The sequence below is a fragment of the Oncorhynchus masou genome, chromosome 6 (assembly GCF_036934945.1).
Source record: "Oncorhynchus masou masou isolate Uvic2021 chromosome 6, UVic_Omas_1.1, whole genome shotgun sequence".
Taxonomy (NCBI): domain Eukaryota; kingdom Metazoa; phylum Chordata; class Actinopteri; order Salmoniformes; family Salmonidae; genus Oncorhynchus; species Oncorhynchus masou.
The window spans coordinates 77,261,238-77,277,321 of NC_088217.1; the positions used below are offsets into that span (position 1 = coordinate 77,261,238).

The 16,084-nt window shown below is 47.3% G+C and overlaps 1 protein-coding gene across 2 annotated transcripts in view; it reads right to left on the minus strand.

Annotated features, from left to right (window-relative positions):
- The window catches only part of LOC135542696 (serine/threonine-protein phosphatase 2A regulatory subunit B'' subunit alpha-like), a 63,819-nt gene that overhangs the window by 21,806 nt on the left and 25,929 nt on the right, over window positions 1–16,084 (minus strand). Inside the window, exon 1 of one of the 2 annotated variants that reach the window (XM_064969828.1) lies at window positions 1–1,091. This exon is cut by the window's left edge and continues 712 nt beyond it. The exons of the other annotated variant lie outside the window; for it this stretch is intronic. The gene's annotated coding sequence lies outside the window, so the exon portion shown is untranslated. Of the gene's footprint in view, window positions 1,092–16,084 lie in introns of those variants that run through there. 2 annotated transcript variants of the gene reach the window in all.

The following is a 16,084-nucleotide window of genomic DNA, read 5'->3' on the forward strand; positions in this document are numbered from 1 at the left end:
TAGGAGAGGATGAAGGTGACGTTGATAGGAGAGGATGAAAGTGACGATGATCACTTTATTGCATCCGTTTCTTAGGTAGCGGTTCAAGTTCAAAGTTCATTCAGATTCCCAGCTGGTGTTGGAGGGTGCAGCAAAACCCACTGAGAGCCAGATGAACCCCAGACCGGCCCTGGTGTAGAATTACAGACAGGACTACTAGACAACCAACAGCTCCATGGAGTCTACAGTCTATCTACAGACCACAGCTCTAGAATTCTCTCTTCTTTTCAGTTGTTCACTCTCTCCATGCAATGGATTCCAGCTTTCTATTTTGTTTCTTCAAAGTATTGTATTCTCTCCATTCTGTCCAACGGAACGAGGGATGATTCCTTTCACGTATCCAGGAGAACAGATTGAAGGAGACAAGAACACCCAGCAGAGGAAAAGAAAAGAGTAACAGAATATATCGAAAAATAAAAAAATCCCCCGATGAGAAAGAAAAAACGAAGGAAGATCCAACTGGACAGTGTTCTGAGTCGGTTCTGAGTCCACCTGCAGCTAGCTGGTTCTCACTCCATGTCTGCTAGCCTCACACACACACACACACACACACACACACACACACACACACACACACACACACACACACACACACACTCTTTCTCAATCAAACGTTCCTGTTGCTTCACTTCCACACAAACACTCTCTAATATTGACAAATACTGTCGACCCACACTCAGACACACCTATATTTTCTCTCTCTCTCTCAGGGTTGAGTCCGTAGCTTATCCGTGCGTGTGCGCTGATATTATCCGTGTGTTAGCTCCTAGCGTATCTTGTAAAACCATAGCGGCGGGCCAGCCGGTGGCTATACGTGGCCCAACAGTGTGCTTTTCTCTGGGGTATAAAAGTTCCTGTCTCCCCTGTGGTTCTCTGGTTCTACGGTATAGTCCTTCTGTAGCCTGTCGCTCTGAGAATCAAACTGAGAGACATACTCTGGGAAATATGAGACAGGCCGAGGTCTGGCTGCGACACACACACACACACACACACACACACACACACACACACACACACACACACACACACAGCACACCGGCTGTCCTGAGCGAAAGGGTAGGGCAGGGGGTTTGATTTTGGTCGTGTTGCATATCCCCGCTCCCCTGCCCCCATCCCTTAGCCTCTCTGGCTAAAGTTAGCCTCAACAGTATTCTGGATGTTCTGCGTGAAGTCTGGACTGGAGGATCGCTCAGCCCCATCTAGTGGCCGTGGCTGTGTATTACAGGAATCCTCAATGCTGGTCTACAGTGCGACTGTATGTCGAGCCTGTCAACCAGTGCCCAGTCTACTAACCAAATGGTAAAACCTCTGTGGCTACTGGCCTCACCAGGTGCAGCGGAGTTACAGGTAGACCAGAAGGCTGCACGGGGAGAGTCTCACAATCTACAACAGGGGTGACCAATCCTCTTACTACAGAGCTACAGGGCGTGCAGGGCTTTGTTCCAGCCTTGCTCTAACACACCTGATTCAGCTAATCAATGTCCTGATGAACCTCTGACTAACAGGTATGTTAGAGCAGGGCTGGAACTAAACGCTGCAGGAAGTTGGAGGAGAGGATTGTTGACACGTATCAGTTGGTAGTAGAACTGAACAGTGCTACAGCTGACAGGAGGGGAGAGAGTTACGACAGGAACATCAGACACGCTCGACATGAAGTGAATAATCCCACTGTGTGTATGTGTGTGTGTGTGTGTGTGTGTGTGTGTGTGTGTGTTTGTGTGTGAGTGTGTGTGAGCGCGTTTTCAGCTCTCCCTCTCCACGTCAACTTCCTTATCTATTATGTGATTCCATTCCACTAATTCATTTTTTAGACCAGTTAATTACATACAATATGCAAATAGGAGATTAATACAATAAAGTCTTAATTTATTACAATTAAAATACTGTGTATGAACACACACACACACACACACACACACACACACACACACACACACACACACACACACACACACACACACACACACAAGATTATTGACAAGTGCAGTGTTCTCAAGCCAAGGTCACATCCTTAACACACACACACACACACACACACACACACACACACACACACACACACACACACACACACACACACACACACACACACACACACACGCGCGCGCACGCGCTCACACACACACACACTACAACCTCCAAGAGCTGGAGAAGTTCTAATACTTGTAAATAGCACTGTAAGTCTCTCTCTTTGCCTGCATGATTTAAAATGCACATTGTCTCAAGGATTCTGTGGCTCACACGACTTGGTTGTGGTTTTCTGTTGCAACTGCTCAGTGCTATTATTAGTAGCTCGGTCCACCATTAGCATTTTTCAAAGCGTCTGTATGTAGCTAAACGGTGCTGGCAGTGGAATCATGCTAAAAGCTATCTGCTATTTGTGACAGCTAAAACGTGGGTTGGTTGTTCCTAAAGCACCCCTGCACTTGGTGAGTCATAAATCTCAGAGACAAGCGCAGATGAGTGTGTCTGTGCGTGCGTGAGTGTGTGTGTGTGTGTGTGTGTGTGTGTAAGCGGACCCTGAACAGATGTCATTGACCCAGCTGCGTGCTCTTTTCCTCACTGACTAACTGACAGGCTTCTCCTCTCATCTCTTCTTCCCTTACCTCCTCTCCTCCGCTTACCTCCTTCTCTCCACCCCTAACCTCCTCTTTTCCTTCGTCTTTTTGTAAGAGTGGGGCAGTACAGAAATAGAGAGAAAAGAGAGTGCTGAAATAGCAGTGGATTTGAGTCCATGCAGCATTGGTACCAGAGGTGGCGGCTTAGACTGGTCCGATAGACCACCCTAGGCCTCGTCCTTCCCTCTCCTGCCCCCCCTTTTCCTCTACCCTCCTCTTATCGCTTTCCGCCCCCTTCTTGCTCCTCCCCTCCCCTCTTCCCCTCTCCTCCTCTCCCTTCTCCTCCCCTCTCCTCTCCTCCCCTTCCCTCCTCTCCTATCCTCTCTTCTCATATCTACCCCTCCTCTCCCCTCTCCTCCCCTCTTCCCCTCTCCACTACTCCCCTCCTCTCTCCTCCCCTCTCTTCTCCTCCCCTCTCCTTCCCTCTCCTCCCCTCTTCTATCCTCTCTTCTCCTCTCCTCCCCTCCTCTCCTCTCCCTCCCTCTCCTCCCCTCCCCCTCCTCCTCCTCTCCCTCTCCTCCCTCCCCCCTCCTCTCCTCTCCTCTCCTCCTCCCCTCCCCCTCCCTCTCCCCTCCCCTCCACTCTCCCCTCCTCCACTCTCCTCTCCTCCCCCTCCCCTTCCCTCTCCCTCTCCTCTCCTCTCCCTCCCCCTTCCCTCTCCTCTCCTCTCCTCCCCCTTCCCTTCCCCTTCCCTTCCCTTCCCTTCCCCCTCTCCTCTTCTTCCCTAATCTCTTCACTTTTAAATAAACAATTACTAAAGCCTATAAGTTGTTATTCTTTCAAAGTGGAACCATTATGTGAAATTACAGCAATATTTCAGAGAAAGGTCAGTAAACCTTCAACACATGTACTAAAGCTGGAAGTACTTTGTCATTGACGTGTGGCGTAAGAAGAGTGTTATAATTAAGTTGGACTGGCTTGTACACTCAAATCAACAACAGTTGGGTATTTGTTTTCACATTTATGAAAGTGCCATAGAATGAACTGCCAGTGTCACTGTGATGTCCTTTATTGTTGTCAACTGTTACAAGGGGTTGGCTTAACTCTATAGGCTTATTTCTGCTGCAGGAACTAGGCAGACTTCACACACACACACACACACACTTGAAAATAGGCATGCCAAATGCCATCTCCGTGGTAACGACCCTTGGCTTGGATTGGCTGCATCGGTCGGAATGTTCGCAGGGTGACCATGCCAACAACGAGGAAACACAGTTCACATCTCTGCTCTATTCCCAGACTCACTTCCTTGCACAACACACACGCACACACATCCACAGACAACAGGGCACTATGCGTCTGAGTTGGAAGCTGACCAGACCCAGTAGTTAACACATAACACAGACTATTTCAGAAACCTGTCAGAGTGCACTGTAACATATATTCTCTCTCTCTCTCTCTCTCTTTCTCTTTCACTGCAGTACCCCTCTCCTCCAGGAGACCTCTTGTACTGCAGTACCCCTCTCCTCCAACAGATGGAGGCAGAGCTCCTAGATGAAGCAGGAGGAGGATGAAGTCGCCCCTGGTGAATGTCTCCTGTTTAACTCTGTGTGTTAACAGCAGAAACTACATGGCAGCAGAGAGCTGCAGGTCACACACACACACACACACACACACACACACACACACACACACACACACACACACACACACACACACACACACACACACACACACACACACACACACACACACACACACACACACACACACACACACACGTATTACAAATGTAGGAAGTTGTGTATACAGACAATGGTTACTAAGGTGACCTCAGGTATAAGAGAGTGCACAGAGTGTGCAGAGTGTGTAGAGGAATGTGATGGCATCAAGTGTAGTCCTTCAGATCTCTCGTATGTGTATCCTCTATTCTCTCTCTCTTTCTATGTGTGTGTGTGTGTGGGGGGGGATATTGTTTGGACAATATCCCAGCCTGCACTGGGAGTGGTGTATGATGTCACCATGGGACTGGAGGCTACGTGTGTGTGTGTGTGTGTGTGTGTGTGTGTGTGTGTGTGTGTGTGTGTGTGTGTGTGTGTGTGTGTGTGTGTGTGTGTGTGTGTGTGTGTGTGTGTGTGTGTGTGGCTAACCTTGGAGGCTATTGTCAGTGTTGGAAACTCCTTACACACAGCAACACTGACTCCATGAGTACAAGGTGTGTCTGTGTGTGTGTATTTGTGTGTTAGAGAGGGAAGTAGGGGGAAAGTGGGGGGGGGGGTTCTCTCACCACTTGGCTGAGATTCCTGCTGTGACCTCATTTCCTGTGGAAGCATTCAGGAGGTGATGTCATTAAGTACCGACCCCAAGACAACAACCCCTGCTGTTTACCCCTCCATTCATCTTGTCGACCTCTTCTCAGTAACTTGGCCACTCATTCACTCCCCCATGGGGAATTTAAAACCCAAAGCCTGGCTTCGTCCCGAATGGCACCCTAGTGCCTAGGGCCCTGGTCAAGGGAATAGGGTGCCATTTGAAATGCAGTCACTGTAGAAGGGTAGGAGGACGGTTGGCGATGCCTCATTTCTGTTCTAGGCTCCAAATGGCTAGTCTGCTCTCTGCTGTCTATTCTGCTAGTCTTGTCTTGCTCTCTGCTCTGCGTTCGACTGGCGTGCCTGGCCTTGGATTTATCTGGCCTGGCATCCTGGTCTCCATGGTGATTAATGGGAACACTCTGACAGGTGCAGAAAGGCCTATATTACTCTGTCAGCAGACACACACACACACACACACACACACACACACACACACACACACACACACACACACACACACACACACACACACACACACACACACACAGCTATTCCTAAACTCAGCTGTGACCAAACAGTACCAATGGTTCAGCCTACCCTTTGGCGACAGACACACACACTGGGTCCGTTTACACTGTGGCGACAGACACACACACTGGGTCCGTTTACACTGTGGCGACACACACACACACAGAGTCCATTTACACTGTGGCGACACACACACAGAGTCCATTTACACTGTGGCGACACACACACACACAGAGTCCGTTTACACTGTGGCGACACACACAGGGTCCGTTTACAATGTTGCGACACACACAGGGTCCGTTTACACTGTGGCGACACACATACACACAGAGTCCGTTTACACTGTGGCGACACACACAGGGTCCGTTTACACTGTGGCGACACACACACACACACACAGGGTCCGTTTACACTGTGGCGACACACATACACAGAGTCCGTTTACACTGTGGCGACACACACAGGGTCCGTTTACACTGTGGCGACACACACACACACACACAGAGTCCATTTACACTGTGGCGACACACACACACACACACAGAGTCCGTTTACACTGTGGCGACACACACAGGGTCCGTTTACACTGTTGCGACACACACACACACACACACACACAAGGTCCGTTTACACTGTGGCGACACACACACACACAGGGTCCGTTTACACTGTGGTGACACACACACACACAGAGTCCGTTTACACTGTGGAGACACACACACACACAGAGTCCGTTTACACTGAGGCGACACACACACACACACTGGGTCCGTTTACACTGTGGCGACAGACACACACACTGGGTCCGTTTACACTGTGGCGACACACACACACACAGAGTCCGTTTACACTGTGGCGACACACACACAGAGTCCATTTACACTGTGGCGACACACACACACACAGAGTCCGTTTACACTGTGGCGACACACACAGGGTCCGTTTACAATGTTGCGACACACACACACACACAGGGTCCGTTTAAACTGTGGCGACACACATACACACAGAGTCCGTTTACACTGTGGCGACACACACAGGGTCCGTTTACACTGTGGCGACACACACACACACACACACACACACACACACAGGGTCCGTTTACACTGTGGCGACACACATACACAGAGTCCGTTTACACTGTGGCGACACACACAGGGTCCGGTTACACTGTGGCGACACACACACACACACACACAGAGTCCATTTACACTGTGGCGACACACACACACACACACAGAGTCCGTTTACACTGTGGCGACACACACAGGGTCCGTTTACACTGTTGCGACACACACACACACACACACACACACACAAGGTCCGTTTACACTGTGGCGACACACACACACACAGGGTCCGTTTACACTGTGGTGACACACACACACACAGAGTCCGTTTACACTGTGGAGACACACACACACACAGAGTCCGTTTACACTGTGGCGACACACACACACACAGAGTCCGTTTACACTGAGGCGACACACACACACACACAGGGTCCGTTTACACTGTGACGACACATACACACAGAGTCCGTTTACACTGTGGCGACACACACACACACACAGAGTCCGTTTACACTGTGGCGACAGACACACACACACACACACACACACACACACACACACACACACACACACACACACACACACACACACACACACAGGGTCCGTTTACACTGTGGCGACAGACACACACACAGACACACACACACACACAGTGGCGACACACACACACACACACACACAGGGTCCGTTTACACTGAGGCGACACACACACACAGAGTCCGTTTACACTGTGGCGACACACACACACACAGGGTCCGTTTACACTGTGGCGACAGACGCACAAACACACAGGGTCCGTTTACACTGTGGCGACAGACAAACACACACACACACACACACACACACACACACACACACACACAGGGTCCATTTACACTGTGGCGACAGACACACACACACACACACACAGAGTCCGTTTACACTGTGGCGACACACACACACACACAGGGTCCGTTTACACTGAGGCGACACACACACACACACAGGGTCCGTTTACACTGTGGCGACAGACACACACACAGGGTCCGTTTACACTGTGGCGACATTGAGTCTGTTAGCAGGATGCCGTAGTAGACAGATTTAGGTCCCCATCACACCTCTATCTGTCAGCCTGGTGTGTGTGTGTGTGTACTTGGTAACAACACCATTAACATTCCCAATGCCAACAGCCCCCACCCTCTCCCGCTGTGCTCCAATCAGCACCTCACACACACACACACATTCTGCCTGTGACACTGCAACAACAGAGACTGGTCCCAAAATAACACTTCAACCAATCAGAGAGGAGAGCCTGTGAGTGGACCACTTCATCTACATTCCTCTCTCTCTCTCCTTGTCATCCCTCCTTCTCTCTTTCTGTCTACCACTCCTGTCTGTTGCTTGACCATGCTGTGTAACCTTACTCCATGTTGATATGTAGGCCACATACAGAGCCTTCAGGAAGTGTTCACACCCCTTGACTTTCTCCACATTTTGTTGTGTTACAGCCTGAATTTAAAATGTATTAAATGTAGATGTTTGTGTCACTGGCCTACACACAACACCCCATAATGTCAAAGTGGAATTATGTTTTTAGACATTTTGACAAATGAATTAAGCAGGAAAGTCACTCAGAGGCCGGAGAGGAAGGAACCCACTCAGGGATTTTACCATGAGGTCAATGGTGACTTTAAAACAGTTACAGAGTTTAATGTCTGTGATAGGAGGAAACTGAGGATGGATAAACAACATTGTAGTTACTCCACAATACTAACCTAAATGACAGAGTGAAAAGAAGGAAGCCTGCACACTCAATTTAGCCTTGCGCAATACCCTAAATGCAGTTGCACCCATAAAAAATAAAAACATTTCTCATAAGAAACTAGCTCCCTGGTACCTGAGCTTTGAAGCAAGCTTCCAGAAAATTGGAAAGGAAATGGCGCCACACCAAACTGGAAGTCTTCCGACTCGCTTGGAAAGACAGTACCGTGCAGTACCGAAGAGCCCTTACTGCTGCTCGATCATCCTATTTTTCTAACTTAATTGAGGAAAATAAGAACAATCCGAAATTCCTTTTTGATACTGTCGCAAAGCTAACTAAAAAGCAGCATTCCCCAAGAGAGGATGACTTTCACTTCAGCAGTGATAAATGATGATTATTACGGACTCCTCTTTAAATCTGCGTATTCCTTCAAAGCTCAGTTGTCCTGAGTCTACACAACTCTGCCAGGACCTGGGATCAAGAGAGATGCTCAAGTGTTTTAGTACTATATCTATTGACACAATGATGGAAATAATCATGGCCTCTAACTAAACCTTCAAGCTGCATACTGGACCCCAACTAAACTACTGAAAGAGCTGCTTCCTGTGCTTGGCCCTCCTATGTTGAACATAATAAACGGCTCTCTATCCACCGGATGTGTACCAAACTCACTAAAAGTGGCAGTAATAAAGCCTCTCTTGAAAAAGCCAAACCTTGGCCCAGAAAATATAAAAAACTATCGGCCTATATCGAATCTTCCATTCCTCTCAAACATTTCAGAAAAGGCTGTTGCGCAGAAACTCACTGCCTTCCTGAAGACAAACGATGTATACGAAATGCTTCAGTCTGGTTTTAGACCCCATCATAGCACTGAGACTGCACTTGTGAAGGTGGTAAATGCCCTTTTAATGGCATCAGACCGAGGCTCTGCATCTGTCCTCGTGCTCCTAGACCTTAGTGCTGCTTTTGATACCATCGATCACCACATTCTTTTGGAGAGATTGGAAACCCAAATTGGTCTACAAGGACAAGTTCTGGCCTGGTTTAGATCTTATCTGTCGGAAAGATATCAGTTTGTCTCTGTGAATGGTTTGTCCTCTGACAAATCAACTGAAATTTCGGTGTTCCTCAAGGTTCCGTTTTAGGACCACTATTGTTTTCACTATATATTTTACCTCTTGGGGATGTTATTCGAAAACATAATGTTAACTTTCACTGCTATGCGGATGACACACAGCTGTACATTTCAATGAAACATGGTGAAGCCTCAAAATTGCCTTTGCTCAAAGCATGTGTTTCAGACATAAGGAAGTGGATGGCTGCAAACTTTCTACTTTTAAACTCGGACAAAACAGAGATGCTTGTTCTAGGTCCCAAGAAACAAAGAGATCTTCTGTTGAATCTGACAATTAATCTTAATGGTTGTACAGTCGTCTCAAATAAAACTGTGAAGGACCTCGGCGTTACTCTGGACCCTGATCTCTCTTTTGAAGAACATATCAAGACCATTTCAAGGACAGCTTTTTTCCATCTACGTAACATTGCAAAAATCAGAAACTTTCTGTCCAAAAATGCAGAAAAATTAATCCATGCTTTTGTCACTTCTAGGTTAGACTACTGCAATGCTCTACTTTCCGGCTACCCGGATAAAGCACAAAATAAACTTCAGTTAATGCTAAATACGGCTGCTAGAATCCTGACTAGAACCAAAAAATGTGATCATATTACTCCAGTGCTAGCCTCTCTACACTGGCTTCCTGTCAAAGCAAGGGCTGATTTCAAGGTTTTACTGCTAACCTACAAAGCATTACATGGGCTTGCTCCTACCTATCTCTCTGATTTGGTCCTGTTGTACATACCTACACGTACGCAATGGTCACAAGACGCAGGCCTCCTAATTGTCCCTAGAATTTCTAAGCAAACAGCTGGAGGCAGGGCTTTCTCCTATAGAGCTGCATTTTTATGGAAAGGTCTGCCTACCCATGTCAGAGACGCAAACTCGGTCTCGACCTTTAAGTCTTTACTGAAGACTCATCTCTTCAGTGGGTCATATGATTGAGTGTAGTCTGGCCCAGGAGAGGGAAGGTGAACGGAAAGGCTCTGGAGCAACGAACCGCCCTTGCTGTCTCTGCCTGGCCGGTTCCCCTCTTTCCACTGGGATTCTCTGCCTCTAACCCTATTACAGGGGCTGAGTCACTGGCTTACTGGGGCTCTCTCAAGCCGTCCCTGGAAGGGGTGCATCACCTGAGTTTGTTGATTCACTGATGTGGTCATCTTGTCTGGGTTGCTGCCCCCCCTTGGGTTGTGCTATGGCGGAGATCTTTGTGGGCTATACTCAGCCTTGTCTCAGGGTGGTAAGTTGGTGGTTGAAGATATCCCTCTAGTGGCGTGGGGGCTGTTCTTTGGCAAAGTGGATGGGGTTATATCCTTCCTGTTTGGCCCTGTCCGGGGGTGTCCTCGGATGGGGCCACAGTGTCTCCTGACCCCTCTTGTCTCAGCCTCCAGTATTTATGCTGCAGTAGTTTATATGTCGGGGGCTAGGGTCAGTTTGTTATATCTGGAGTACTTCTCCTGTCCTATTCGGTGTCCTGTGTGAATCAAAGTGTGCGTTCTCTAATTCTCTCCTTCTCTCTTCCTTTCTCTCTCTCGGAGGACCTGAGCCCTAGGACCATGCCCCAGGACTACCTGACATGATGACTCCTTGCTGTCCCCAGTCCACCTGGCCGTGCTGCTGCTCCAGTTTCAACTGTTCTGCCTTATTATTATTCGACCATGCTGGTCATTTATGAACATTTGAACATCTTGGCCATGTTCTGTTATAATCTCCACCCGGCACAGCCAGAAGAGGACTGGCCACCCCACATAGCCTGGTTCCTCTCGAGGTTTCTTCCTAGGTTTTGGCCTTTCTAGGGAGTTTTTCCTGGCCACCGTGCTTCTACACCTGCATTGCTTGCTGTTTAGGGTTTTAGGCTGGGTTTCTGTACAGCACTTTGAGATATCAGCTGATGTACGTAGGGCTATATAAATACATTTGATTTGATTTGATTTTGATTTGTACAGAATACAAATATTCCAAAACATGCATCCTGTTTGCAACACGTCACTAAATAAAGTAAACTGTAAAAATATGGCAAAGAAATTAAAGATTTGTATTCAGGACATAAAGTTATGTTTGAGCAAATCCAACGCAACACACCACTGAGTATCACTCTTCATATTTTCAAGAATGTTGGTGATCATATTATGGGTTTGCTTGTTATTATCAGGAAGCAGAATATATCTAAGCAAGATCCTAGAGGAACACCTGGTTCAGTCTGCTTTCCAACAGATACCGGGAGACAAGTTCACCTTTCAGCAGGACAATAATCTAAAACACAAGGCCAAATATGCACTACAGTTGTTTACCAAGACGCTATTGAATGTTCCTGTGTGGCCTAGTTACAGTTATGACTTAAATCGGCTTGAAAATCTATGGCAAGACCTGAAAACGTCTGTCCAGCAATCATCATCAACCAACTTGACAGAGCTTGAAGAATTTTAAAAAGAATAATGTGCAAATATTGTACAATCCAGGTGTACAAAGCTCTCAAGAGACTTACCCAGAAAGACTCACTGCTATAATCACTGCCGAAGGTGATTCCAACAGGTATTGGTGTGAATACTTATGTCAATTAGGTATTTCTGTATTTTATTTACAATAAATATGCTAAAATGTTTCACTTCGTCATTATGTGGTATTGTGTGTAGATGGGTGAGCAAAAAATCTATTTGATGCATTTCAAATTCAGGCTGTAACACAACAAAATGTGGAATAAGTCAAGGGGTGTGAACACTTTCTGAAGGCTCTGTATTTATGGCATTACAGCACAAAACCCTAAATTACCCCAAACATTCCAGAGGAGAAAGCTGACCACCATTTTGTCTCAACCTCTTCCTTTCTCTGTCTCTCCCTCTCTCTCTCTCTCTGTCTCTCTCTCTGTCTCTCTCTCTGTCTCTCTCTCTCTCTCTCTCTCTCTCTCTCTCCCTCTCTCTCTCTCTCTCTCTCTCTGTCTCTGTCTCTCTCTCTCTGTCTCTCTTTCTCTCTGCCTCTCTCTCTCTGCCTCCCTTTCTGTCTCTGCCTCTCTCTCTCTGCCTCTCTCTCTCTGCCTCCCTTTCTGTCTCCCTTTCTGTCTCTGCCTCCCTTTCTCGCTGGAATGGCCGATTAATTAGGGCCGATTTCAAGTTATCATAACAATTTGAAATGGGTATTTTTGGACACTGATTTTTTTACACCTTAATTTAATCTTTATTTAACTTGGCAAGTCAGTTAAGAACACATTCTTATTTTCAATGACGGCCTAGGAACGGTGGGTCTTATAAAAAACAATCAATCATAATCACTAGTTAACGACACACGGTTGATGTTATTACTAGTTCATCTAGGGTGTCCTGCGTTGCATATAATCGATGAGGTGCGTATCGTGGCTCCAATGTGTTACCTAACCATAAACATCAATGCCTTTCTTAAAATCAATTCACAGAAGTATATATTTTTAAACCTGCATATTTAGCTAAAAGAAATCCAGGTTAGCAGGCAATATTAACCAGGTGAAATTGAGTCACTTCTCTTGCGTTCATTGCACGCAGAGTCAGGGTATATGCAACAGTTTGGGCTGCTTAATTTGCCAGAATTGTATGTAATTATGACATAACATTGAAGGTTGTGCAATGTAACAGGAATATTTAGACTTATGGATGCCACCCGTTAGATAAAATACAGAACGGTTCCGTATTTCACTGAAAGAATAAATGTCTTGTTTTCGAGATGATAGTTATGGATTCGACCATATTAATGACCTAAGGCTCGTATTTCTGTGTGTTATCATGTTATAAATCAGTCTATGATTTGATAGACTGCTCTGACTGAGCGATGGTAGGCAGCAGCAGGCTCGTAAGCATTCATTCTAACAGCACTTTCGTGCGTTTTGCCAGCAGCTGTTGATGACTTCACGCCTATCAACTCCCGAGATTAGGCTGGTGTAACCGATGTGACATGGCTAGCTAGTATTATAGTCCTATAATTCCTATAATAACTACAACCTAAAACTTCTTACCTGGGAATATTGAAGACTCGTGTTAAAACGAACCACCAGCTTTCATATGTTCTCATGTTCTGAGCAAGGAACTGAAACATGGCACATATTGCACTTTTACATTCTTCTCCAACACTTTGTTTTTGCATTATTTAAACCAAATTGAACATGTTTCATTATTTATTTGAGGCTAAATTGATTTTATTGATGTATTATATTAAGTTAAAATAAGTGTTCATTCAGTATTGTTGTAATTGTCATTATTACAAATACATTTTAAAAAATTGGCTGATTAATCGGTATCGGGTTTTTTTTGGTCCTCCAATAATCGGTATCGGTGTTGAAAAATCATAATCGGTCGACCTCTACTCTCAACTAGAACATGTCAGGATTTGGCCAGGGTTGTTCCGGGTTTTGGTCACTAGATGCCCCCATTGTGCTTTTTGACCTTTTGCTTTCCCTTGATTCCCATTATTATTTGCACATGTGCCTCGTTTCCCCTGATTGTATTTAAACCCTTAGTTTCCCTCAGTTCTTTGCTCTGTGTTTGTATGTTAGCACCCAGCCCTAGTATTCTGTGTACTCTTGTTGATCCCGGTGGACGCTCTTGTGGAATTCTGTTTTTTGTTCTTGTTTATTTATTTTTGAGTATCTTTTGAGGCTTTTTATGCTTTACCTACCACCTTGTGGATTTACCTTTTTGTCTTGGAGGATTACCTTGTGGATTACCTTGTTCTTGTGGAATTCCTTTTGAGGTTGTGGAGTTACATGTTTTCCTGAAGGACTTCACTTTTTACCTTATTAAATACACCGTCAAGTACTGCTGTGTCTGCCTCATCTTCTGGGTTCTGCTGACTATTCGTGGCTCAGTTGGTTAAGTGACTGTTTCTCACTCCGGAGACCCGGGTTCGTAACCGGGTCCTGACAGAAACACAGAGCCAAAAATGAACCCAGAGGCAGCCAGTTCCCAGGACCTTGTTGCCATGCTGTCCCACCACCAGGAGACTGTCCAACGCCACAAAGCCGCCCTGGTTCAGCAAGAGGCCTTAATGGCTAGACATTCTCATCTTCTGTCGGAGATGCTGACTTCCATAAAGCAGATATCTGATCGACTTACCCCGGCAACAGTTCCCGTCCCAGTACCTCAGATTCACGTACCCATGGCAGTTAACCCCCTGGCTGAACCTCGTCTTCCACCTTGTAAAGGGTTTCTCACCCAATGTTCTCTCTCCTTCGAGCTGCAACCCTCGTCTTTTCCCACCGACCGGTCTAAGATCGCATATATCATCACCCTGCTGTCAGAAAAAGCCCTGGCCTGGGCTACTGCTGTGTGGTATGCCCATAGTTCCTGCTGTGCCAGCTACTCTGCCTTTGCTGAGGAATTCAAACGAGTGTTTCAAGGCCCAAGCAGTGGTCCTGACTCAGCCAAACAGCTCCTGACTCTCCACCAAGGTCGGCGCAGCGTGACGGACTATGCCATCCAGTTCCGCACGGTGGCAGCAGCGAGTGGCTGGAACAACGAGGCGCTCACGGTGTGCTTTCTGAAAGGCCTTTCTGACACTATCCAAGATGAACTGGCCACTCGGGAACCACCGGACAATCTCGAGTCCCTGATCAAGTTGGCCTCACGCATTGACCAGCGTCTGAGAGAGAGAGAACTCAACCGTAGACCTCTAGCCCCTATCAGTCCCAGCTCCGAGTCCCCACCTTTATCCTCGCTGGCTCCACCGGAACCCATGCAGATTGGACGCATCTCCCAGGCTGAGAGAGACCGCCGGATGAGGGAGCGACGCTGTCTATATTGCGGCAAACCGGGCCATTTCCGTTCCACGTGTCCCGGGCTCCAGGGAAACGCTCTGTCCCGTACAGACCGGGAGGAACTGTAACGGGAAACATAACCTCCTCCCATCCGTCCAACTCCCGTCTGCTCATTCCAGTCACCCTTTGCTGGGACAACCACAAGCTTCACCTTCAAGCCTTGGTAGACTCTGGAGCCGCAGGTAACTTCATGGATGGTGTCTGGGCGAAGGAGAATGGCGTTCCCTCTGAACCTCTAAGTGACCCCATGAGGGTTACTACATTGGATGGAAGCCCTTTGGGATCTGGACTTGTCACTCATGTCACTACCTCCTTGCGATTTTCAGTTTCACAACACCAGGAATTGATGAACTTTCATTTGATCTCCTGTTCCGAGTTCCCTCTCGTCCTTGGATACCCCTGGCTTCACAGCCATAACCCTCACATCGACTGGTCTGTGGGCACTATCAAGCAGTGGGGTCCTATGTGCCAAGCTACTTGTATTTTCCCGAATTCCCCGAGTTCTACTCCCGAGTCTTTAGAATCCATCGACCTGACCCGAGTTCCCGAGTGTTACCATGACCTCAAACTGGTGTTTAGCAAACAGAGGGCCACCATGCTACCACCCCATAGACCTTACGATTGCCCCATCGACCTGTTTCCGGGCACTTGCCCCCCCAGGGGTCAGATCTTTTCCCTATCTCCACCCGAACGAGCTGCTATGGATACCTACATCAAGGACGCTCTGGAAGCAGGCCTCATGCGTCCATCCACCTCCCCGGCGGGAGCAGGGTTTTTCTTTGTGGCCAAGAAAGACGGTGGATTACGTCCCTGCATCGACTACCGGGGACTCAATGCCATAACCGTCCGTAACCGTTACCCGCTACCCCTTATGGCCATAGCCTTCGAGCTGCTCCAGGAAGCAGTTGTTTTCACTAAGCTTGACCTGCGGAACGCATACCAT